Consider the following 26,334-nt stretch of genomic DNA (forward strand, 5'->3'; position numbering starts at 1 on the left):
CCTCTGTAACCTGCTACATCCTTCCACACTATCGACAACACCACCGACTTTAGTATCGTCTGCAAATTTACTCACCCACCCTTCTGCGCCTTCCTCTAGGTCATTGATAAAAATGACAAACAGCAACTGCCCCAGAACAGATCCTTGTGGTACTCCACTTGTAACTGAACTCCATTCTGAACATTTCCCATCAACCACCACCCTCTGTCTTCTTTCAGCTAGCCAATTTCTGATCCACATCTCTAAATCACCCTCAATCCCCAGCCTCCGTATTTTCTGCAATAGCCTACCGTGGGGAACCTTATCAAACGCTTTGCTGAAATCCATATACACCACATCAACTGCTCTACCCTCATCTACCTGTTCAGTCACCTTCTCAAAGAACTCGATAAGGTTTGTGAGGCATGACTTACCCTTCACAAAGCCATGCTGACTATCCCTGATCATATTATTCCTATCCAGATGATTATAAATCTTGTCTCTTATAATCCCCTCCAAGACTTTACCCACTACAGACGTGAGGCTCACCGGTCTATAGTTGCCGGGGTTGTCTCTGCTCCCCTTTTTGAACAAAGGGACCACATTTGCTATCCTCCAGTCCTCTGGCACAATTTCTGTAGCCAATGATGACATAAAAATCAAAGCCAAAGGTCCAGCAATCTCTTCCCTGGCCTCCCAGAGAATCCTAGGATAAATCCCATCAGGACCCGGGGACTTATCTATTTTCAGCCTGTCCAGAATTGCCAACACCTCTTCCCTACGTAACTCAATGCCATCTATTCTATTAGCCTGGGTCTCAGCATTCTCCTCCACAACATTATCTTTTTCCTGAGTGAATACTGATGAAAAATATTCATTTAGTATCTCGCCTATCTCTTCAGACTCCACACACAACTTCCCATCCCTATCCTTGACTGGTCCTACACTTTCCCTAGTCATTTGCTTATTCCTGACATACCTATAGAAAGCTTTTGGGTTTTCCTTGATCCCACCTGCCAAATACTTCTCATGTCCCCTCCTTGCTCGTCTTAGCTCTCTCTTTAGATCCTTCCTCGCTACCATGTAACTATCCATCGCCCAACTGAAACTTCACACCTCATCTTCACATAGGCCTCCTTCTTCCTCTTAACAAGAGATTCCACTTCTTTGGTAAACCACGGTTCCCTTGCTCGACGCCTTCCTCCCTGCCTGACCGGTACATACTTATCAAGAACACGCAGTAGCTGATCCTTGTACAAGCTCCACTTATCCAGTGTGCCCAACACTTGCAGCCTACTTCTCCACTTTAACCCCCCCAAGTCACGTCTAATGGCATCATAATTGCCCTTCCCCCAGCTATAACTCTTGCCCTGCGGTGTACACTTATCCCGTTCCATCATTAACGTAAACGTCACCGAATTGTGGTCACTGTCCCCAAAGTGCTCTCCTACCTCCAAATCCAACACCTGGCCTGGTTCATTACCCAAAACCAAATCCAACGTGGCCTCGCCTCTTGTTGGCCTGTCAACATATTGTGTCAGGAACCCCTCCTGCACACACTGTACAAAAACGACCCATCTAATGTACTCGAACTATATCTTTTCCAGTCAATATTTGGAAAGTTAAAGTCTCCCATAATAACTACCCTGTTACTTTTGCTCCCATCCTCGCCATCCTTTCCTCTACCTCCCTAGAACTATTTGGAGGCCTATAGAAATCTCCCAACAGTGTGACCTCTCCTTTCATGTTTCTAACCTCAGTCCATACTACCTCGGAAGATGAGTCCCCATCTAGCATCCTCTCCGCCACCGTAATACTGCTCTTGACTAGCAGCGCCACACCTCCCCCTCTTTTGCCTCCTTCTCTGAGCTTACTAAAACACCTAAACCACGGAACCTGCAACATCCATTCCTGTCCCTGCTCTATCCATGTCTCCGAAATGGCCACAACATCGAAGTCCCAGGTACCAACCCATGCTGCCAGTTCCCCTACCTTATTTCGTATACTCCTGGCATTGAAGTAGACACACTTCAAACCACCTACCTGAACACTGGCCCCCTCTCACATATGTGAGAAATATGAGAATGACTAGAGCGAGGGTAGGTCCGATCAAGGACAGCAGCGGGAGATTGTGTATTGAGTCTGAAGAGATAGGAGAGGTCTTGAACGAGTACTTTTCTTCTGTATTTACAAATGAGAGGGGCCATAATGTTGGAGAGGACAGTGTGAAACAGACTGGTAAGCTCGAGGAAATACTTGTTCGGAAGGAAGATGTGTTGGGCATTTTGAAAAACATGAGGATAGACAAGTCCCCCGGGCCTGACGGGATATTTCCAAGGATTCGATGGGAAGCAAGAGATGAAATTGCAGAGCCGTTGGCAATGATCTTTTCGTCCTCACTGTCAACAGGGGTGGTATCAGGGGATTGGAGAGTGGCGAATGTCGTGCCCCTGTTCAAAAAAGAGAATAGGGATAACCCTGGGAATTACAGGCCAGTTAGTCTTACTTCGGTGGTAGGCAAAGTCATGGAAAGGGTACTGAAGGATAGGATTTCTGAGCATCTGGAAAGACACTGCTTGATTAGGGATAGTCAGCACGGATTTGTGAGGGGTAGGTCTTGCCTTACAAGTCTTATTGAATTCTTTGAGGAGGTGACCAAGCATGTGGATGAAGGTAAAGCAGTGGATGTAGTGTACATGGATTTTAGTAAGGCATTTGATGAGGTTCCCCATGGTAGGCTTCTGCAGAAAGTAAGGAGGCATGGGATAGTGGGAAACTTGGCCAGTTGGATAACGAACTGGCTAACCGATAGAAGTCAGAGAGTGGTGGTGGATGGCAAATATTCAGCCTAGATCCCAGTTACCAGTGGCGTACTGCAGGGATCAGTTCTGGGTCCTCTGCTGTTTGTGATTTTCATTAATGACTTGGATGAGGGAGTTGAAGGGTGGGTCAGTAAATTTGCAGACGATACGAAGATTTGTGGAGTTGTGGATAGTAAGGAGGGCTGTTGTCGGCTGCAAAGAGACATAGATAAGATGCAGAGCTGGGCTGAGAAGTGGCAGATGGAGTTTAACCCTGAAAAGTGTGAGGTTGTCCATTTTGGAAGGACAAATATGAATGCGGAATACAGGGTTAACGGTAGAGTTCTTGGCAATGTGGAGGAGCAGAGAGATCTTGGGGTCTATGTTCATACATCTTTGAAAGTTGCCACTCAAGTGGATAGAGCTGTGAAGAAGGCCTATGGTGTGCTAGCGTTCATTAACAGAGGGATTGAATTTAAGAGCCGTGAGGTGATGATGCAGCTGTACAAAACTTTGGTAAGGCCACATTTGGAGTACTGTGTACAGTTCTGGTCGCCTCATTTTAGGAAGGATGTGGAAGCTTTGAAAAAGGTGCAAAGGAGATTAACCAGGATGTTGCCTGGAATGGAGAGTAGGTCTTACGAGGAAAGGTTGAGGGTGCTAGGCCTTTTCTCATTAGAACGGAGAAGGATGAGGGGCGACTTGATAGAGGTTTATAAGATGATCAGGGGAATAGATAGAGTAGACAGTCAGAGACTTTTTCCCTGGGTGGAACAAACCATTACAAGGGGACATAAATTTAAGGTGAATGGTGGAAGATATAGGGGGGATGTCAGAGGTACGTTCTTTACCCAGAGAGTAGTGGGGGCATGGAATGCACTGCCTGTGGAAGTTGTTGAGTAGGAAACATTAGGGACCTTCAAGCAGCTATTGGATAGGTACATGGATTACGGTAGAATGATATAGTGTAGATTAATTTGTTCTTAAGGGCAGCACGGTAGCATTGTGGTTAGCACAATTGCTTCACAGCTCCAGGGTCCTAGGTTTGATTCCGGCTTGGGTCACTGTCTGTGCGGAGTCTGCACATCCTCCCCGTGTGTGTGTGGGTTTCCTCCGGGTGCTCCGGTTTCCTCCCACAGTCCAAAGATGTGCAGGTTAGGTGGATTGGCCATGATAAATTGCCCTTAGTGTCCAAAATTGCCCTTAGTGTTGGGTGGAGATGTTGACTTTGGGTAGGGTGCTCTTTCCAAGAGCCGGTGCAGACTCAATGGGCCGAATGGCCTCCTTCTGCACTGTAAATTCAGTGATAATCTATGATTAATCTAGGACAAAGGTTCGACACAACATCGTGGGCCGAAGGGCCTGTTCTGTGCTGTTTTTTTCTATGTTCTATGTTCTAAATCTTATACAGACTAAGTTATTACAGAGTTTCTCTAGAATCTCCTGGAACTTGACTTATGCACGACTGTCCTTCTGTACATCTTACAACCTTCTGCTGCTGGCCAGATGTCACCTGACTGATATCTTACACCACCTGCTGGTGGGAGGTCACACTGCTGAGTACATGTAATATTATCCACAGGCATATCACTACAACCCCCTCCCCCTCCCATGATGAGTCGTTCTGTGTCTATGTCAGGGATTTCCGCCATGGTCTTTTTCATGATTCCGTGTTGTCCCAGTTGGGAGTGTAGACGTTGACCAGGAGCACTGGAGCCCTGTCCAGGACCCCACTGACCATGGCATATGCCCCCTGGTCCGTAACGGTCCTTGTCACTGTAAATTCTGTCCCCTTATTGAGCAAGATGGCCACCCCGTAGCCCTCGTCCCCTAGCAGGAATGGAAGGTCTGCCCCACCCACCTCCTTCTTACCCGCAGTCAGTCCATCTCCCTCAGGTATGTCTCTTGGGCGAAGACGCTGGATCTCCTCACTGGGTGGTTAAGTTCCCTGACATTCCAGGTGACGAGTCCGACGGGGCGGGGTGGGGGGGTTCTGTCTCCTCGCCCCGTCCTGCGGGATCAAGCATATTTACATTGTGGATGCGCCTCAGCACATTGGGGTTTCCCTTTGTTTAGGGACCCTCCAAAGGGGCTGTTTGTTGTGTCTTTCGTGTTCCTTGCTGCCATGTGCAATATGTTGTAACCAGCTTAGTGCCCATCCCGCACCTGGTCTCTCGGCTTTCCCCTGGACCTGTCTCCCCCTCCCCCCGATGCGTTTCCCCCCCCAGCCTTTCCCTCTCTGTCTACCCCCCCCCCCCCACCACCACCATTGCCCCCCTATCTCGAGAATTCTCTACCCCTGTGGCCAGGCACCCTCTCCCCATTGGAGATGTGCTGTAGCCTGCTCAGCTCATACTTCCTTGTGCCAGTTCATCGGCTATTGTCCCCCCCGCCCCCCCAGACGTGTGTCTATTCCTCCTCCTCCCCCCTCCCTGTTCAGTCCTCTGCAAACAGTCTCTGCAGTTTATTCGATCCGTTGAGGTGGGAATCTGCTGCTGATGACTGCAATGTTAAGTATTGAGAGGGCACAATGTGTTGAGCAGCACCAATGTGCCCCCTCCGCAGGCTGTTTGCAGGAACAGGGTTTATTTCACTGCTCGGCCGCCAGGTGCGGCTCACCTGGGCAAAGCTTCAAATTCGGTCCCAAACCCGGAAACGAAACTGAGTCAATTCGAGCTGGGCTGTTGCTCCGGTTCCCGGGGAAAGATTCAGCTGAAACTGGGCCCAATTTTAACCGCAGTGAGTATAACCTTCGAGCACTCAGCAAAGTCCTCCCCAAACTGTTAGGGTACAATGGTTTTCATTCCCATTATTTTTAGCAGGAAATGTAATGATGGGTTCTTCACCCAGTCAGAATATGACTGTCGACTGTGCTCACATCCCCTTTTAATGAGGTTTGTGTCCTGAACTGTAATTTAAAGCACGTATATGTTATAATCTGAAGATCGAAAACATTTTCATTGCGAAGGTTTCCATTGCCTGTCAGCTGCAGTCCCTGATCCCACGAAAGCAACACCTCTTTGCAGCTCCTAACATCCTAATTACCCAATTAAAACATTCCAATTTGAGTTGAAATCCCTTCGTAGTTTCATCTGTCCCCATCTCCCTCACCCCCATCAAAGTGCTGGGAAAATGTAGCCAATCCAACAGCATCTATGCAGAGAGAAATGGGCTCAGTGTTCCCAGCTGGAGAAAGGTGGTGGCTTTCTGGCTGTTGAATAGCCTACTTTCCTGATTCTTGTCTACCTGTGGTTCCTCAATTAGCCGATGGCCGTCATCTAAACCACTCACTCTGGAATTCCCTCCACAAACCTCTCTGTCTTTCCTCCTTCAGACCCTCTTTGAGTTGGTTTTTTGTTCACCTCTCCTAAAATCCTCTCTGGTTCTGTGTCCATCTCCGTCTGATTGTGCTCCTCTGAAGTGTCAGAGTGATAAAGTGACTCTGATTTGATTTGATTTAGTGTCACGTGTACCGAGGTACAGTGAAAAGTATTGTTCTGTGTCCAGTCCAGCCAGATCATTCCGTACACGAAAAAACCTAGGACATACATAAATACACTACGTAAATACATAAACACCGATATCGGGTGAGCTCACGGAGTGTAGTACTACGCAGTAGAGAGGATGTGTGAACAGATCAGGTCAGTCCATAAGAGGTTCATTCAGGAGTCTGGCAACAGTGGGGAAGAAGCTGTTTTTGAGTCTGTTCGTGCGTGTTCTCAGACTTCTGTATCTCCTGCTCGATGGAAGAAGTTGGAAGAGTGAGTAAGCCGGGTGGGAGGGATCTTTGATTATGCTGCCCGCTTTCCCCAGGCAGCGGGAGGTGTAGATGGAGTCAATGGATGGGAGGCAGGTTCGTGTGATGGACTGGGCGGTGTTCATGTGGTAAACCACTGTTGCACCTCTATTAGGTGATGTATGGTAGGACCTGTACGACAGGTACATTGGTAGTCCCTGTCTGCTGGCTCCGCCCAGTAGGCGGATTTTGTCCTCCATGCTGCACCCATTTCGCCAGCTGCTGTGGGAGGCCACACATCTTACAGCAATAAAGCCTCACTTGTACCCAACTCAAGTCTTTGTGCACTTGATCTTGCCTCAATTTATAGCTCCAAGATTTTCAAAAGATGGACCTCCGTATCAAACCGGATCGCTTGCAGCTGGATCCGCATTCAAGCCATGCCAAAAAGGACTTTCAACACTGGCTAGCTTGCTTCGAGGCGTACATCAACTCGGCATCCACCCCTGTCTCGGAGGCTCAGAAGATACAGATCCTGTACTCAAGGTTCAGCTCCAGCGTCTTTCCGCTAATCCAGGACGCGCCGAACTACACCGATGCCATGACGCTTCTCAAAGAGAATTACACTCAGAAGACCAACACGCTCTTCGCCAGGCACGTACTCGTCACTGTAGCCACCTGGGACGGCCACTTCCCGATTACAAAATGGACACTTTGCAAAGATTGCAGGGAAAATCGACAATAGTAAGAAAGCAAGCAGGTGCAAGGTTTGTCTGTTGATTGGAGCCGTAGCTCCCAGACAAGACCGATACTGCAAACCTTTTCCATACTAATGAGCCATCCCCGAGAACAAAAAGGTAACATTTAAATAAACAATACCAAGACAGACACCCCGGCGCCAGAGGAGACCAGAACAAAGCAGGCCAACGGCCACCTAGGACACGCCCAGCAATCAGGGCACCCGCCCCTCTATTGGAGGAAATCGATGGGAACGATTCGGAAATGGCCCAATTAATTGGGGCCAAGTTTAAGGCCTGCCCAAAAGTGCATGAAGCCTCTTTGGGTATAAGCTGAATCTCCCAAGACGAATCGCTCTCTTGTGGCTCCGGCTCTCAACGAGGAGAGACCTGCCCAACGGCAACATCAGAACAAGTCAGTCCGAGGTCAACGCACGCTACCAGACAGACGCTCCTCGCTGTTATCCCGTACCAACTCGACCCCAGCAGCCTCAGAACCGAACAACGGCCATTGTTCCTCTGACTGAGTGGACGCCTGAAGCTAAGTATAGGCTTTAGTAATAGTGATAGTTTGGTTTGTAGAGTTTTATGCATGAGTATATTTGACTGTGTGTAAATAAATGAGCATTGAGTTTGAACTTACTAGCTGGTGTATCGAGTCTTTGATCAATATTCGGTTTGAACCTTGTGGCGGTATCGAGAGATACCTGGCGACTCGAGAGAAAAATGTAATTATAATTAAGGAAGGCGACCATATTGACCATCATATTCAGAGCCAAATTAAGAGAAACACAATTAGCAACACCACTCGCTCTCAACTCCCTGGTGAGTCCATAGAAAACTTCTGGCGGGCCCTAATCCCACTCATCCGGGACTGTGACTCTCAGGCCGTTACGGCCACTGAACATTCAAACCTCCTTATGCGGGACGCATTTGTTACGGGGATTGGGTCGGACCTCATACGCCAGTGACTGTTAGAGGGGGCCACGCGCGACCTAGCGGAGACAAAGAAATTAGCGCTCTCCATGACGGTCGCCTCGCGCAACGTTCAGGCCTACACCCCCAGCCGCGCGGCCCACCCCTCCTACGCATCGTGGACCACACAGACGGCTACCCCAGCGGGGGCCTTACCCAGCCAATATGCATGCACCACGCGGCAGACACCAAACTACGGGGGTCTCCAATGTTATTTCTGCAGAAACACCCCCGCCAATGCTGCCCTGCCCACGCTGCCCTTTGTAAGACTTACGGCACGAAGGGGCACTTTGCCAGGCCCGTACAGTTGCCGCTATCACCCCCAACCCCCTCGTTTAGGGACAATGGGTGCAGCCATCTTCTCCCCCTCAGACCATGCGCGGCCATCCTCCCCCCCCCCCCCCCCCTCCGAGCAACACGAGCAGCCCATGGGCGCTGCCATCTTGTCCAACCCCCGCCACATGGGGCCCATGGGCACCGCCATTTTGTACACCCGAGACCTTCAGGCACCGCCATCTTGTCTCCCCCACGGCACATGCGCACCGCCAGTGTTCCAGGACCAGGGCCCCCCGGGCTCCCTGTCATCCTACACCAGCGACGACCGACCACGAATCACCTCAGTGACCATCGACCAGTCTCATCCGCACAACTTCCGCCTCCACGTCCGCCCTAACCTCTGCGCTGCCCTACTACTCGGCCTGGACTTCCAGTGTAACCTCCAGAGCCTAACCCTGAAATTCGGCGGGCCCCTACCACCCCTCACTGTGTGCGGCCTCGCGACCCTAAAGGTCGATCCGCCTTCCCTCTTCGCAAATCTAACCTCGGATTGCAAACCCGTCGCCACCAGGAGCAGACGGTACAGCACCCAGGACAGGACCTTCATCAGGTCCGAGGTCCAGCGGCTGCTTCGGGTAGGCATCATCGAGGCCAGCAACAGCCCCTGGAGAGCCCAAGTGGGAGGAGTTAAAACTGGGGAGAAACACAGGATGGTCGACAAGCTACAACCCCCGGGGAAACGGACAGGTTGAGAGGGAGAATGGGACGGTATGGAGGGCTGTCCAACTGGCCCTACGGCCCAGAGACCTTCCGGCCTCCCGCTGGCAGGAGGTCCTCCCTGATGCACTACACTCCATTCGGTCACTACTGTGCACCGCCACTAACAACACACCCCATGAACGTCTTTTTGCCTTCACCAGGAAGTCCGCATCCGGGGTGTCGCTCCCGACTTGGCTCGCAGCTCCAGGACCCGTCCTGCTCCATAGGCTTGTCCGACTCCTCAAGGCGGACCCGTTGTTGGAAAGGGTGCAATTGCTCCATGCAAACCCCCAGTATGCCTACGTGGCGTTCCCCGACGGCCGCCAGGATACTGTCTCTCTCAGGGACCTGGCACCAGCAGGTCACACACACACACCCCCCCGGCCCAGCACCACCCTCTCCTTCCCCAGTGCTCCCGGCAGCAACCCCCCCAGGACCATCCGTCCTTCCCCTGCCCACGCTCGAGGATGAAGAGAATTTCTCTCCCGGAGGCTCCGGACATCAGACCAGCATCGGCATCGCCGCCACCACTACGTCGCTCCCAGCGGCACATCAAGGCCCCGGACCGGTTAAACCTCGAACTGGTCCACTGGACTTCAAAAGACATTTTTTCCCCCAACAAATTGTAAATGTAACTGTAAAAAGAAAACCATTGATGTATGTAGGCGGAGTATAAATATGTGTGTCCTCCATGCTGCAGCCATTTCACCAGCTGCTGTGGGAGGCCACACACCTTAGAGCACAGTCTGGGTAGGGCTGATCTGCGGGTTGGGGGGGGACATTATTCAGGGCTGGGGGCACTGTGGGGGGGCGGGCTGGGGGCACTGTGGGCGGGCGGGCTGGGGGCACTGTGGGGGGGCGGGCTGGGGGCACTGTGGGGGGGCGGGCTGGGGGCACTGTGGGCGGGCGGGCTGGGGGCACTGTGGGGGGGTGAGCTGGGGGCACTGTGGGGGGGCGGGCTGGGGGCACTGTGGGGGGGGCGGGCTGGGGGCACTGTGGTGGGGCGGGCTGGGGGCACTGGGGGGGCGAGCTGGGGGCACTGTGGTGGGGCGGGCTGGGGGCACTGTGGTGGGGCGGGCTGGGGGCACTGTGGGGGGGCGGGCTGGGGGCACTGTGGGGGGGCGGGCTGGGGGCACTGTGGGGTGGCGAGCTGGGGGCACTGTGGGGGGGTGGGCTGGGGGCACTGTGGTGGGGTGGGCTGGGGGCACTGTGGGGGGGTGAGCTGGGGGCACTGGGGGGGCGAGCTGGGGGCACTGTGGGGGGGCGGTCCAGGGTGCCGAGCCGGCCGAAGAAGGGGCATTATTTCACAGGATCGAGCCGCTGTGCGCACGGACCCGGCGATTTTACGGGGCTTAGAACATAGAACATAGAACATAGAACATAGAAAATACAGTACAGCACAGAACAGGCCCTTCGGCCCACGATGTTGTGCCGAACCTTTGTCCTAGATTAATCATAGATTATCATTGAATTTACAGTGCAGAAGGAGGCCATTCGGCCCTTTGAGTCTGCACCGGCTCTTGGAAAGAGCACCCTACCCAAGGTCAACACCTCCACCCAACACCAAGGGCAATTTGGACACTAAGGGCAATTTATCATTGGCCAATTCACCTAACCCGCACATCTTTGGACTGTGGGAGGAAACCGGAGCACCCGGAGGAAACCCACGCAGACACGGGGAGGACGTGCAGACTCCGCACAGACAGTGACCCAAGCCGGAATCGAACCTGGGACCCTGGAGCTGTGAAGCAATTGTGCTATCCATAATGCTGCCGTGCTGCCCTTAAGAACAAATAAATCTACACTATATCATTTTACCGTCATCCATGTACCTATCCAATAGCTGCTTGAAGGTCCCTAATGTTTCCGACTCAACTACTTCCACAGGCAGTGCATTCCATGCCCCCACTACTCTCTGGGTAAAGAACCTACCTCTGATATCCCTCCTATATCTTCCACCTTTCACCTTAAATTTATGTCCCCTTGTAATGGTGTGTTCCACCCGGGGAAAAAGTCTCTGACTGTCTACTCTATCTATTCCCCTGATCATCTTATAAACCTCTATCAAGTCGCCCCTCATCCTTCTCCGCTCTAATGAGAAAAGGCCTAGCACCCTCAACCTTTCCTCGTAAGACCTACTCTCCATTCCAGGCAACATCCTGGTAAATCTTCTTTGCACCTTTTCCAGAGCTTCCACATCCTTCCTAAAATGAGGCGACCAGAACTGTACACAGTACTCCAAATGTGGCCTTACCAAAGTTTTGTACAGCTGCATCATCACCTCACGGCTCTTAAATTCAATCCCTCTGTTAATGAACGCGAGCACACCATAGGCCTTCTTCACAGCTCTATCCACTTGAGTGGCAACTTTCAAAGATGTATGAACATAGACCCCAAGATCTCTCTGCTCCTCCACATTGCCAAGAACTCTACCGTTAACCCTATATTCCGCATTCATATTTGTCCTTCCAAAATGGACAACCTCACACTTTTCAGGGTTAAACTCCATCTGCCACTTCTCAGCCCAGCTCTACATCCTATTTATGTCTCTTTGCAGCCGACAACAGCCCTCCTTACTATCCACAACTCCACCAATCTTCGTATCGTCTGCAAATTTACTGACCCACCCTTCAACTCCCTCATCCAAGTCATTAATGAAAATCACAAACAGCAGAGGACCCAGAACTGATCCCTGTGGTACGCCACTGGTAACTGGGATCCAGGCTGAATATTTGCCATCCACCACCACTCTCTGACTTCTATCGGTTAGCCAATTCGTTATCCAACTGGCCAAATTTTCCACTATCCCATGCCTCCTTACTTTCTGCATAAGCCTACCATGGGGAACTTTATCAAATGCCTTACTAAAATCCATGTACACTACATCCACTGCTTTACCTTCATCCACTTCGGCTAGAGCCGGGTGCTCTCCGCAGCCGTCCTACTAACCGTCAGCAAAACGGGGAATTAGCGGTCGTTTTGCGCCAGGTTCCCAGGAGTTAAATGCCACCGTTACCAAGCTGGCGTGGGGGTCATAGCCCCAGAATTGGAGACTCCAGCCCCTGATTTCCGTTTCCTAAGTCCTTGTCATAGATTATCATAGAATTTACATTGCAGAAGGAGGCCATTCGGCCCATCGAGTCTGCACCGGCTCTTGGAAAGAGCACCCTACCCAAGGTCAACATCTCCACCCTATCCCCATAACCCAGTAACCCCACCCAACACTAAGGGCAATTTTGGACACTAAGGGCAATTTATCACGGCCAATCCACCTAACCTGCACATCTTTGGACTGTGGGAGGAAACCGGAGCACCCGAAGGAAACCCACGCACACACGGGGAGGATGTGCAGACTCCGCACAGACAGTGACCCAAGCCGGAATCGAACCTGGGACCCTGGAGCTGTGAAGCAATTGTGCTATCCACAATGCTGCCGTGCTGCCCCACGTTGCCTGAGTGTTGTCCACTCAGCCCATTCTTTTCTAAATGTCCTGGGTAATAGATTCTAACATTTTTCCTGCCACTGATGTGGTCTAAAGATTCTAGTTTTCCATTCTCCCTCTTCTTTATTCCCAGATTCTGGGATTACATTTGTTACTTTCGAGTCCACAGGAACCTTTCCGGGATCCATAGCATTTTGAAAGATAATCCCCGATGCACCCAATATCTCTGCAGCCACCTCCTTCAACACTCTGGGATGACGCTCATCTGGTCCAGTGGATTTATCAGCCTTCAATCCAGTTAATTTTTCAAGGACTACCTCCTCACTAATACTCATCTATTTGTGTTCCTCAGTTTCACAAATTCCTTGGTTGCAGAGAATCACCAGGAGATTTTTTGTATCTTTTTCCAGGGAGAAAGATGCAAAGTAACTGTTTAGTTTCACCACCATTTCCTGTCTCCACTGTATATTTTCCCATCCCCACCTGTAATGGGCCCATGTTTGTCCTGGCTAATCTTTCCTGTCCCTAAAGAAGTGCATCTTTATGTTTCTCGCTAGTTTGCATACATTTTCGTGGTCCTCCTTTGCTGGTTCTACACTACTCCCAATCCTCAGGCGCAGCACATTTTCTGACATCCTTATAAGATATTTCCTTTGATCTACGCAATTTTTAACTTCCTTTGTTAACCATTGTTACAGAAAAAGTACAGCTATTCGACCTTAGTGTACTTCACGCACCCACTCATGAGAAACCAGACAAAGACTCTTGGAGTAAAGGCTCCAGTTTATTCAAGCTATAGCTAGGGGCTCTGGCATTCCAAATGGAACATCAGAGAAACCTGAATTTAATGATAGTACAGCCAATTATACTTCAGGATTCAATTACAAGAAATTAGCATATACCAATCATTTGTTACTAGTTATCTATGTCCAATCAGGATTATTGATTAAGGTTACATCATGCATAGTATGATGAACCAATCACATTAAGGTCCACATGCTTATTTAAATTATCCAATCATTTCAAAGACACGTATATTGGTTTGCAAATAGTGATATCGGTGGTCTGACATCGAGGATGTTGCCATCGACACGTCTTCCCTGCCGTTTTACTGGCTCCTGTCAAGGCATGAATAACATCCATCCATCCTGCCCCTTATCAGCAGACAGATTGGAGTCACAGCAAATATCACAGTGTCCCACACTGAAAAACAAACCTTCCGATCTAACATCGGAAATTCCATCCCTGGAATTGTCCTCTCCAGAGAAAAATCATGTCCTTGTATTATTACACTTAGCAGTTTGTTTTTAACTGTGTACCTCTGTACCTTCTCCCGGTGTAATAGAATGAAAGGTTTTAAACAGGCTTCAGTCTAATATCGATCATCTATTGCTGCCCAAATAGTCCTCTTCACCAATGGTCTATTTACCTTTTCCATTGGGGATTTGTGGTTTAGAGCAATGTAGATCTCTTGCACATCATGTAATATTTATTTAAATACTCATCTAGCTATCATCAAATCTTTTAATGTATTTCCCCAGTCCGTCATGGCCAAATTGTCCCTCATACCTTCAGAATTTCTGTCCTTCGGATTTAAGACACTAGTTTCAGAATTAATGATTTAAACGGAACGCAAAATTCTAGAATATTATAGTCACTATTTCTCAAACGTTCGTTCCAGCACGGTTTAATTAGCCTTTTCTCATTAAGCAAAACTAAATCCATAAAAGTCAAAACCCTAGTTGGCCCCTGAAGTCTCCAGAAATTTATCTCGTACACATTCCAGTAATTCCTCCTAGTCTCTGTGTAAATTGAAGTTGTGTTTATTTCTGTTCCAAGTCTGGATTTGCACCATGCCTGACAGTCACATGACAGCTTGGTGCCTCTTCACAGCTCCTGCCAATACCCGCTGCCCCTTCAGTTTCCTAGCTCCACCCAAACCGATTTTACACCTTAATCCTTCAATCTGATATCCCCTTTCACCAATAAACTGATCTTTTCTAAAAGTCCTTTTCTAAAAGTGCTACTCCACCTCCTTTTCCCTTTTGCCTATCCCTCCTAAACGCTGAATATTCTTGGATATTCAGTTCCCAGTCTTGGTCACCGTGTAGCCACATCTCCGTCATAGCAATTAAATCAGACCCATTTACCTCAAATGTGTGCATTTAAATCATCAATCTTTTTGCAAATAATAATAATCTTTATTGTCACAAGTAGGTTTACATTAACACTGCAATGAAGTTACTGTGAAAATCCCCTAGTTGCCACAGTCCGGCGCCTGTTCGGGTAATGCTTTGTGCCTTCAGTTAGATTGCCTTTAATTCCCCTTTTATAACATTGTTCTCTATTCTGATCCTATTTGAAGTTTGCTTGTGCTTCATCTACCTTCTAGTTTTATTTTCTACTTTTCCATTTCCTTGTGCTCGTTTATCTTCCCTTCAATCGGAGCTCTCTCTCAGGTTCCTAACCCCCTGCTAATCGAGTTTACACCATCCCCAGCAGCAGTAATAAATCTCACTGTGAACATGTTAATCCCAGTCCTACTACGATGCAGCCTAGTCACATTTTCAGGTCCTATCTTCCCCAGAACTGGTCCTAATGCCTTGGAAATCTGAGGCCCTCCCTCCTGCACCAGTTCTCAATCAACATTTTCAATTGCTCAATTCTCCTATTTATATGATCACTAACATATGGGATTGGAATTTGTCCCAAAATCTATGTTTGAATCTCCTGCCTAGCTCCCTGAAATGACTGTCCAAGACCTCTACCCTTCCTACCAAAGTTCTTGATACCAATGTGGATCATGGCCTCTGGCTGCTCACACTCTCCCAGCAGAATGTCCTGTAGTTACTTTGTGACCTAGACCCTGGCACCAGGGAGGTAACATACCATCCTGGAGTCATGTCTATAGCCACAGAAACACTGGTCTATTCCTCTAACTAATGAATCCTTCACTAACACTCTGACTGTACTTCTCTGATGAACCAATACCCTCATCAGTATCCAAAACTGAAAACTGATTAGTGAGCAGGATCTCGGAGGGTTCCTGCTCTACCTTCCCAGTTCACTTGGAGTGCCTGGTGGTCACCTATTTCCTTTCTGTCTCCATATTCCTAACCTGCACTGTAACCACCTCTCTGAATGCGCTGTCCATGTAGCTCACAGCCTCTCAGGTGCCACAGTGACTCCAGCCGCCACTTGAGCTCCAAAACCCAGAGCTCAAATTTCTTCAGCTGGTGGCTCTTCCTGCAAATGTGGTCATCTACGTCATCAGTAACATTCACAACCTCCCACATACTTTAGGACATGCATTCCACATGACCGAGCTGCACTGCCATGTCTTAACCTTTCTTTGCTTATATTAACTTTATTTTAATTTGATTGCCTTGTAATTATTTACTTAAGATAATAAACCTTACAATTATTGATAAACTCAGTAGTACTACTGATAAATTTGACTAATACTTAACACAATTTGAGTTTAAATAAACATTAAGTAAAGCACCTCTTTCCACTGTGCATGCAATTCCCCTGTGAATCTAAGAACCTATTCACTCGGCCACTGCCTCGCTCAGGTGTGGCCTCCTATCTCATCTCGTGTGCCCGATATTGAGATATATTAAACTGAAGGGCCTGGTTAGAGTGGATGGGTAGGAACTATTTAATTTAGCAGAGAGGTCAGTGACTGGGGGGCACCGATTAAAGTGATTGGTAGAAAGATTAGAGGAGAGAGGAGGAAAGGGTTGCGGGGGTCTGGAACGCACCTTCTGTAAGGGTTGTTAGAGGCAGAAACGCTCAAATCAGTTAACGGTGTCTGGTTATGTCCCAGCCGGGCTACGGGCCAAATGCAGGAAAGTGGGGTTAGGCCGGGTGGCCTCTTTCTCTGCTGTAAACTTTCCATGATTATATATTTACCCCGTGCCGAGCCTTAATGATTTTGAATACCTCTGTTGAATCTCCTCTACACCTTCTCTTCTCGAAGGAAAATAGCCACAGCCTTGCCAATCTATCTACGTACCTGAAGTTCCTCATCACTGGCACCATTTTCTTCAATCTTTCCTGCATTTTCCCGAATGCCTTCGCATCTTTCCAAAAGTGCAGTACCAGAACTGGTGCAATCAGCCAGTTGAGGTCAAACCTGTGTTCCACACAACTTTACCATAATTTACTTGCTTTTGTATCCTGTGCCTCTATTAATAAAGCCGATGATACTTGTACGCTATATGCCTATAATCTATATGCTTGTATTCTATATGCACTCACATCTGCCCTACCACCAAATGGGTGCAGCTGGTGATTGCATACCAGAGTTTGGTGTGTGGGGGAAGTTTAAAGTAGCAATCTTGTTCTCGGAAAACCTGCTTCTGTGGAGGGATGCCAGGTCCTGATAGGATCTGCCACCTACTGGACTCCACCCAGAAATGCCGGTATAAGAACCCAGCTTTTCCCTCCATTTCCCTCAGCAGCTGCATTCTGTAACCACGCTGCTGGGGATAAAGTTCTGCTGAATAAAGCCTTCAATTGACATTACCTCAACCTGCCTCGCGTCATATTGACGGTGCTACACCCAGTACTGATGCCAGTCCCCACAAACCAGAGCCCACTGTTCCCACACCAGTCTGAGCCACCTTTTCATCTCTCTAATTGTATCTACCCTGTGCCAATTTACATTTCTCTCATGTAATAATAACCTTTGTGGTTCTACTTTTAAATTTAGTGCCTAGTTCCTCATTCTCTCTAAGCAGGAACTCTTTCCTCGTTTTACCAACGTCATTGGTATTTACAAAGACCACAACAATTGGATCCTCCAAGTTCCTTTCTAGGCCTGAGCAGCTGTTGCAAACCCTGCACCAACAAGGGAACAAACATGTCTGGACTCTTGTTCTTTGCTGCAGAGAACCGTTTTAATCCCCCTCATTATACTGTCCCCTACTATTGCTGCTTCTGCCCCTGTGCTGTGATCAGTCAGCTCATCCAAATAAACTGAGAAAACCGCAAATCTATTGGACAATTGCAGAGGCTGACTCTCCTGCCCTCTGCACCCCCTGACCTGCCTCACCCGCACTCACACCCACCTGCCCCTGACCAACTCCGAGATCCTGGGCGGAATTCTCCGTTTGAGAGACTAAGTGCTGACGCTGGGACTGAACCGCACCTGTTTGACGGCCCTGAAAGCAGCACCAGTCCCGGAGCCATTCAGGGCATCCTAATGGGCTAGCACCGGTGCCACATGGACCTAGTGCAATGTCAGCGTGTGACACGGCAGGTTCGGGATGGGCATTGGAGAGACTGACAGGCACGGCACTCCCCACACACCCTCCCCCAGCCAAGAAGATGGCACTGGTTGAGATGGAGCACGCCCGTCCCATTGCTGGGTCAGCTGGAGCCAGCGGGTACCTAGGGAATTGGCCTGAAGGGAGATCCATACGACTCATGGTGCAGCCGTATGGCTGCCTTACAGCTGAGGCAATGGTGTGCCCGTCCAGCCTGACCCACGGCCCACATCCTGGCCGCCCCCACTACTCCCCCCGGCCCTGGCAGATGCCCCCCCCCAGCCAGCGTCACAACGGTCAGCACACTATAGCGATGTTGGACACTTTTTGTAGCCCCCTATCTCCCTCGGCAACCACGCTCCTGGTTCCCGGTTTTCAATACCACAAGTGAACCTCGCCGTTGGTAATTTCTCCTGGCGGAGGCAGAGCATCGTGGGAGGCCCAGAGAATGCCGGATTGGGCTCATTAATGAAATATTGTACAATTTGCCTGCCCATGCCAGCGTGCAGTGTGGATTGCATTCACAACGCTATCGAGGCACCAGAGCATGGCATGCCGTTGGGCGCCCAACGCCAGCTTTGATTTTTGGCCGACGAGCGATTTTCCACCCGCTTATTTTACTGAACATAATATATCTTACAACTATTCCCATACCGGGAACAGGCGCCGGAATGTGGCGACTAGGGGCTTTTCACAGTAACTTCATTGAAGCCTACTTGTGACAATAAGCGATTATTATCACTTATTGTCCATTCCCTGCCCGTCCATGTGTCTATCAAGATACATCTTAAATGTTGCTAATGTGCCTGCCTCCACCATCCTCACTGGCAATGCGCTCCAGGCACACACCACCCTCTGCGTGAGAAACCTTCCCCGCACACCTCCCCTAACTTTCCTCCTCTCACCTTGAATCTGTGTCCTCTTGCAATTGAGTCTTCCACCTGGGAAAATGCTTCTGACTATTCACTCCGTTTATACAAAGAAAATTACAGCACAGGAACAGGCCCTTCGGCCCTCCCAGCCTGCGCCGATCCAGAACCTTTATCAAAACCTGTCTGCTATTTTCCAAGGATCTACTTCCCTCTGTTCCCCACCCGTTCATATATCTGTATAGATGCATCTTAAATGATGCTATCGTGCCCGCCTCTACCACCTCCGCTGGCAAAGCCTTCCAGGCACCCACCACCCTCCGCGTAAAAAATCTTTCTACGCACGGCAGCATTGTGGCTAGCACAATTGTTTCACAGTGGTTAGCACAATTGTTTCACAGCTCCAGGGTCCCAGGTTCAATTCCGGCTTGGGTCACTGTCTGTGCGGAGTCTGCACATCCTCCCCGTGTGTGCGTGGGTTTCCTCCGGGTGCTCCGGTTTCCTCCCACAGTCCAAAGATGTGCGGGTTAGGTGGATTGGCCATGATAAATTGCCCTTAGTGTCCAAAATTGCCCTTAGTGTTGGGTGGGTTACTGGGTTATGGGGTGGAGGTGTTGACCTTGGGTAGGGTGCTCTTTCCAAGAGCCGATGCAGACTCGATGGGCCGAATGGCCTCCTTCTGCACTGTAAAATCTATGAATTCTATGATAATCTCCCTTAAACTTTCCCCGTCTCACCTTGAAATCGTGACCCCTTGTAATTGACACCCCCACTCTTGGAAAAAGCTTGTTGCTATCCACCCTGTCCATACCTCTCATACTTTTGTAGACTTCAATCAGGTCCCCCCTCAACCTCCGTCTTTCCAACAAAAACAATCCTGATCTACTCAACCTTTCTTCATAGCTAGCACCCTCCATACCAGGCAACATCCTGGTGAACCACCTCTGCACCCTCTCTAAAGCATCCACATCCTTCTGGTAATGTGGCGACCAGAACTGCACGCAGTATTCCAAATGTGGCCTAACCAAAGTCCTATACAACTGTAACATGACCTGCCGACTCTTGTACTCAATACCCCGTCCGATGAAGGCAAGCATGCTGTATGCCTTCTTGACCACTCTATCGACCTGCGTTGCCACCTTCAGGGTACAATGGACCTGAACTCCCAGATCTCTCTGTACATCAATTTTCCCCAGGACTCTTCCATTGACCGTATAGTCCGCTCTTGAATTAGATCTTCCAAAATGCATCACCTCGCATTTGCCTGGATTGAACTCCATCTGCCATTTCTCTGCCCAACTCTCCAATCTATCTATATTTTGCTGTATTCTCTGACAGTCCTCCTCGCTATCTGCAACTCCACCAATCTTGGTATCATCTGCAAACTTGCTAATCAGACCACCTATACCTTCGTCCAGATCATTTATATATATATATCACAAACAACAGTGGTCCGATCACGGATCCCTGTGGAACACCACTAGTCACCTTTCTCCATTTTGAGACACTCCCTTCCACCACTACTCTCTGTCTCCTGCTGCCCAGCCAGTTCTTTATGAATCTAGCTAGTACACCCTGAACCCCATACGACTTCACTTTTTCCATCAACCTGCCATGGGAAACTTTATCAAACGCCTTACTGAAGTCCATGTATATGACATCTACAGTCCTTCCCTCATCAATTAACTTTGTCACTTCCTCAAAGAATTCTATTAGGTTTGTAAGACATGACCTTCCCTGCACAAAACCATGCTGCCTATCTCTGATAAGTCTATTTATGTCCAAAGGTGAATAGATCCTATCCCTCAGTATCTTCTCCAACAGTTTGCCGACCACTGACGTCAAGATCACAGGTCTATAATTCCCTGGATTATCCCTGCTACCCTTCTTAAACAAAGGGACAACATTAGCAATTCTCCAGTCCTCCGGGACCTCACCCGTGCTCAAGGATGCTGCAAAGTACTCATTAAGAATCTCACCCATTTCCTCTGACTCCATGCATAAATTTCCTCTTTTGTCTTTGAGTGGGCCAATCCTTTCTCTAGTTACCCTCTTGCTCCTTGTATACAAATAAAAGGCTTTGGGATTTTCCTTAACCCTGTTAGCCAAAGATATTTCCTAACCCCTTTTAGCCCTCTTTATTGCGCGTTTGAGATTTGTCTTACTTTCCCGATATTCCTCCATAGCTTCATCAGTTTTAAATCGCTTAGATCTTATGTATGCTTCCTTTTTCATCTTAGCTAGTCTCACAATTCCACCCGTCATCCATGGTTCCCTAATCTTGCCATTTCTATCCCACATTTTCACAGGGACATGTCAGTCCTGCACTCTAATCAACCTTTCCTTAAAAGACTCCCACATTTCAAATGGGGCTGTTTAGCACAGGGCTAAATCGCTGGCTTTGAAAGCAGACCAAGGCAGGCCAGCAGCACGGTTCAATTCCCGTAACAGCCTCCCCGAACAGGCGCCGGAATGTGGCGACTAGGGGCTTTTCACAGTAACTTCATTTGAAGCCTACTTGTGACAATACGCAATTTTCATTTCATTTCATTTTCAAATGTGGATTTACCCTTAAACTGCTGCTCCCAATCCACATTCCCTATCTCCTGCCGAATTTTCCTTTTGGACCACTCTCATCTTTGTCCATGAGTATTCTAAAACTTACGGAACTGTGATCGCTGTTCCCAAAGTAATCACCGACTGAAACTTCAACCACCTGGCCCGGATCATTCCCCAATACCAGGTCCAGTATGGCCCCTTCCCGAGTTGGACTATTTACATACTGCTCTAAAAAAACTCTCCTTGATGCTCCTTACAAATTCTGCTCCATCTACGCCTCCAACACTACATGAGTCCCATTCAATGTTGGGGAAGTTGAAATCTCCCATCATGACCACCCTGTTGCGCCTACATTTTTCTATAATCTGTCTAAATATTTGTACCTCTACTTTAAGTGTGGGTAGCACGGTAGCATTGTGGATAGCACAATTGCTTCACAGCTCCAGGGTCCCAGGTTCGATTCCTGACTTGGGTCACTGTCTGTGCGGAGTCTGCACTTCCTCCCCGTGTGCGCGTGGGATTCCTCCGGGTGCTCCGGTTTCCTCCCACAGTCGAAAGATGTGCGGGTTAGGTGATTGGCCAAACTAAATTGCCCATAGTGTCCAAAATTGCCCTTAGTGTTGGATGGGGTTACTGGGTTATGGGGATAGGGTGGAGGTGTGGACCTTGGGTAGGGTGCTCTTTCCAAGAGCCGGTGCAGACTCGATGGGCTGAATGGTCTCCTTCTACACTGTAAATTCTATGATCTCTTTACGCTCGCTTTTGGAAGGCCTGTAGTAAAGTCCCAACAATGTTACTGCACCCTTCCTATTTCTTCGCTCTACCCATATTGCCTCAGTGCTCGAATCCTCCATCATGCCCTCCTTAATCACAGCTGTGATATCATCTCTGACCAGTAATGCAACTACTCCACCCCTTTTATACCTCCATCTCTATCCCTCCTGAAGCATCTATACCCTGGGATATTTAGTTGCCAGTCTTGCCCTTCCCTCAACCAAGTCTCAATAATACCAATAACATCATATTCCCAGGTATTAATCCAAGCCCTAAGTTCATCTGCCTTACCTGCTACACTTCTCGCATTGAAACAAATGCACCTCAGACCACCTGTCCCATTGCGTTCATCATCTCTTCCCTGTTTACTCTTCCCGTTAGTCACATTGAGTTTATTATCTAGTACCTTACTGGCTTTAGTTGCTGCCTCTTTACTGACCTCTAACTTCCTAATCTGGTTCCCATCCCCCTGCCACATTAGTTTAAAACCTCCCCAACAGTGTTAGCAAAAGCACCCCCTAGGACATTGGTTCCAGTCCTGCCCAGGTGTAGACCATCTGATTTGTAATGGTCCCACTGCCCCCAGAACCGGTTCCAATGTCCCAAAAATCTGAACCCCTCCCTCCTGCACCATCTCTCAAGCCACGTATTCATTCTGACTATTCTTGAATTTCTACTCTGACTGTCTCGTGGCACTGGTAGCAATCCTGAGATTACTACCTTTGAGGTCCTAGTTCTTAACTTATCTCCTAACTCCCTAAATTCTGATTGTAGGACCTCATCCCGTTTTCCCGTTTTCAACCTATATGGTTGGTGCCTATATGCACCACGACAACTGGCTGTTCACCCTCCCCCTTCAGCATGTCCTGCACCCGATCTGAACACCCCTGACCCGTGCACCCGGGAGGCAACATACCATTCGGGAGTCTCGTTTTCGACCACAGAAACACCTGTCTACTCCCCTTACGATTGAATCGCGTATGACTATAGCCCTGCCAGTCTTTTTCCCGCCCTTCTGTGCAGCAGAGCCAGTCACGGTGCCATGAGCCTGCCTACTACTGCCTTCCTCTGGTGAGTCACCTCCCCCAACAGTATCCAAAACGGTATACCTGTTTTGGAGGATGGTGACCGCAGGGAACACCTGCACTGCCTTCCTGCTCTTTTTCTGTCTTTTGGTCACCCATTCCCTGTCTCCCTCACCAATCCTAATCTGCGGTGTGACCAACTCACTAAACGTGCTATCCACGACCTCCTCAGCATCGCGGATGCTGCAAAGTGAGTCCATCCGCAGCTCCAGAGCTGTCATGTGGTCTAACAGGAGCTGCAGCTGGACACACTTCCCGCACATGAAGGAGTCAGGGGCATCGGCCGCGTCCCTGAACTCCCACATTGAGCACGAGGAGCATAACACGGGTCTGGGATCTCCTGCCATTTTTACATTTTACCTTAACTGATTACAAATATAATATCAAATAATGAATAAGTGAAAGGAATAAAGATTTTACTTACCAGTCACAATACTTTAAATTTCTCCCAGCTACTGCTAATTGGAGCACTTTCCTTACCAGCCAATCAGATCACTGCTTTGCTGTGATGTCACTCTTCAAGGTAAGTTTTTAAAGAGGAAAACGTACCTTGCCGACAGACCCCTGGCCACTGCTCCCCCCGAAAATCTGAAGGCCGCTTCTCCGGCAGTTGTGTCCCCGCCGCTCTCCTCGCGCTCTTTTATCCAGTGTCCCCGCCACTCTCCTCGCGCTCTTTTATCCTGTGTCCCCGCCGCTCTCGTCGCGCTCTTTCACTGCAGGCTGTGATGTCACAGTTCAACTTCTTTCCACTTCTACCTGCCCTCGAGTCTCCCTCTTGATCTTTACTCGGCTGGGATCCTTACAGTGAGTGTCTTTTTTTTTTGGTTAGGTGAGGATGTAGGGAGGTAAACACTGAAGAAGTGTTTTGGGTTTAACTGTCACTTGACAACAGCTCCTCCACAAACCACCTTCTAGATACGGTGACTGCAATGCACTGATGCAAATTTTCCCTGCAACAGCCAATCAGCAGCTCCGCCCTACTGCCCACTGCTGGATGCTTGCCTTGACTTGAACACTGAGGGTGTCTTGCTCAGGTACACTTTCTGGATGCAGTGACCGCAATGCACAGATGCACATTTTCCCAGCCACAGCCAATCAGCAGCTCTGCTCTACTGCCCTCTGCTGGATGCTTGCTTTCACTTGAACACCTAGGGTGTCTTGCTCAGGTACACTTTCTGGATGCAGTGACCGCAATGCACTGATGCAAATTTTCCCAGCCACAGCCAATCAGCAGCTCTGCTCTACTGCCCTGTGCTCAATTACCTCTTGTAATTGTGTACACCTCAATCAGGTCTCCCCCTCAGCCTCTGTCTTTCCAACAAAAACAATCCAAGTTTATTCAACCTCTCCTCATAGTTAACATTCTCCAGACCAGGCAACGTCCTGGTAAACCTTCTTTGCCCTCTCTCTCTCCAAACCATCCACGTCTTTCTGATGGTGCGGTGACCAGAACCGCACACAATATTACAAATGTGGCCTAACTAAAGTTTTACACAGCTATAACATGACCTGCCAACTCTTGTACTTAAAGACCCGGCTGATGAAGAGAAGCATGCCGTGTTCCTTCTTCACCACCTTGTCCACCTGCACAGCCACTTTCATGGTACTATGGGCCTGAATACCCAGATCCCTCTGTATGTCAATGCTCCTAAAGGTTCTGCGATTTACTGTATAATTCATACCTGCTTTTGATTTTCCAAAATGCATCACCTCGCATTTGTCCGGTTTGAACTCCATCTGCCATTTCTCTGCCCAACTCTCCAATCTATCTATATTCTGCTGTATTCTCTGACAGTCCCCTTTACTATCTGCAACTCCACCTATCTTAGTGTCATCTGCAAACTTGCTAATCAGATCATCTACATTTTCCTCCAGATGGTTTAGAATATATATATATATATATATTACAAACAACAGTGGTCCCAGCACGGATCCCTAATGAGGCAGTGGGGAAGGGAACACTGACAAAGGAGAGTATTTGCAGGCACGGAGATGGGTTGAAGTGTGTATACTTCAACGCAAGAAGCATCAGGAATAAGGTGGGTGAACTTAAGGCATGGATCGGTACTTGGGACTACGATGTGGTGGCCATCACGGAAACTTGGATAGAAGAGGGGCAGAAATGGTTGTTGGAGGTCCCTGGTTATAGATGTTTCAATAAGATTAGGGAGGGTGGTAAAAGAGGTGGGGGGGTGGCATTATTACATTATTAATTAGAGATAGTATAACAGCTGCAGAAAGGCAGTTCGAGGAGTATCAGCCTATTGAGGTAGTATGGGTTGAAGTCAGAAATAGGAAAGGAGCAGTCACCTTGTTAGGAGTTTTCTATAGGCCCCCCAATAGTAGCAGAGATGTGGAGGAACAGATTGGGAAACAGATTTTGGAAAGGTGCAGAAGTCATAGAGTAGTAGTCATGGGCGACTTTAACTTCCCAAATATTGAGTGGAAACTCTTTAGATCAAATAGTTTGGATGGGGTGGTGTTTGTGCAGTGTGTCCAGGAAGCTTTTCTAACACAGTATGTAGATTGTCCAACCAGAGGAGGGGCAATATTGGATTTAGTACTGGGTAATGAACCAGGGCAAGTGATAGATTTGTTAGTGGGGGAGCATTTTGGAGATAGTGACCACAATTCTGTGACTTTCACTTTAGTAATGGAGAGGGATAGGTACGTGCAACAGGGCAAGGTTTACAATTGGGGGAAGGGTAAATACGATGTTGTCAGACAAGAATTGAAGTGCATAAGTTGGGAACATAGGCTGGCAGGGAAGGACACAAGTGAAATGTGGAACTTGTTCAAGGAACAGGTGCTACGTGTCCTTGATATGTATGTCCCTGTCAGGCAGGGAAGAGATGGTCGAGTGAGGGAACCATGGTTGACAAGAGAGGTTGAATGTCTTGTTAAGAGGAAAAAGGTGACTTATGTAAGGCTGAGGAAACAAGGTTCAGACAGGGCATTGGAGGGATACAAGATAGCCAGGAGGGAACTGAAGAAAGGGATTAGGAGAGCTAAGAGAGGGCATGAACAATCTTTGGCGGGTAGGATCAAGGAAAACCCCAAGGCCTTTT

General features: G+C 48.8%; 1 protein-coding gene across 1 annotated transcript in view; it reads left to right on the forward strand.

Moving 5' to 3' along the window:
• The first annotated feature begins 5,344 nt into the window (after positions 1–5,344).
• Positions 5,345–26,334, forward strand: part of LOC140404159 (circularly permutated Ras protein 1-like) — a 175,850-nt gene continuing 154,860 nt past the window's right edge. Inside the window, exon 1 of the mRNA XM_072492576.1 lies at positions 5,345–5,519. The gene's annotated coding sequence lies outside the window, so the exon portion shown is untranslated. The remainder of the gene's footprint in view (positions 5,520–26,334) is intronic.

Source organism: Scyliorhinus torazame, chromosome 29, assembly GCF_047496885.1.
Source record: "Scyliorhinus torazame isolate Kashiwa2021f chromosome 29, sScyTor2.1, whole genome shotgun sequence".
Classification (NCBI taxonomy): Eukaryota; Metazoa; Chordata; class Chondrichthyes; order Carcharhiniformes; family Scyliorhinidae; genus Scyliorhinus; species Scyliorhinus torazame.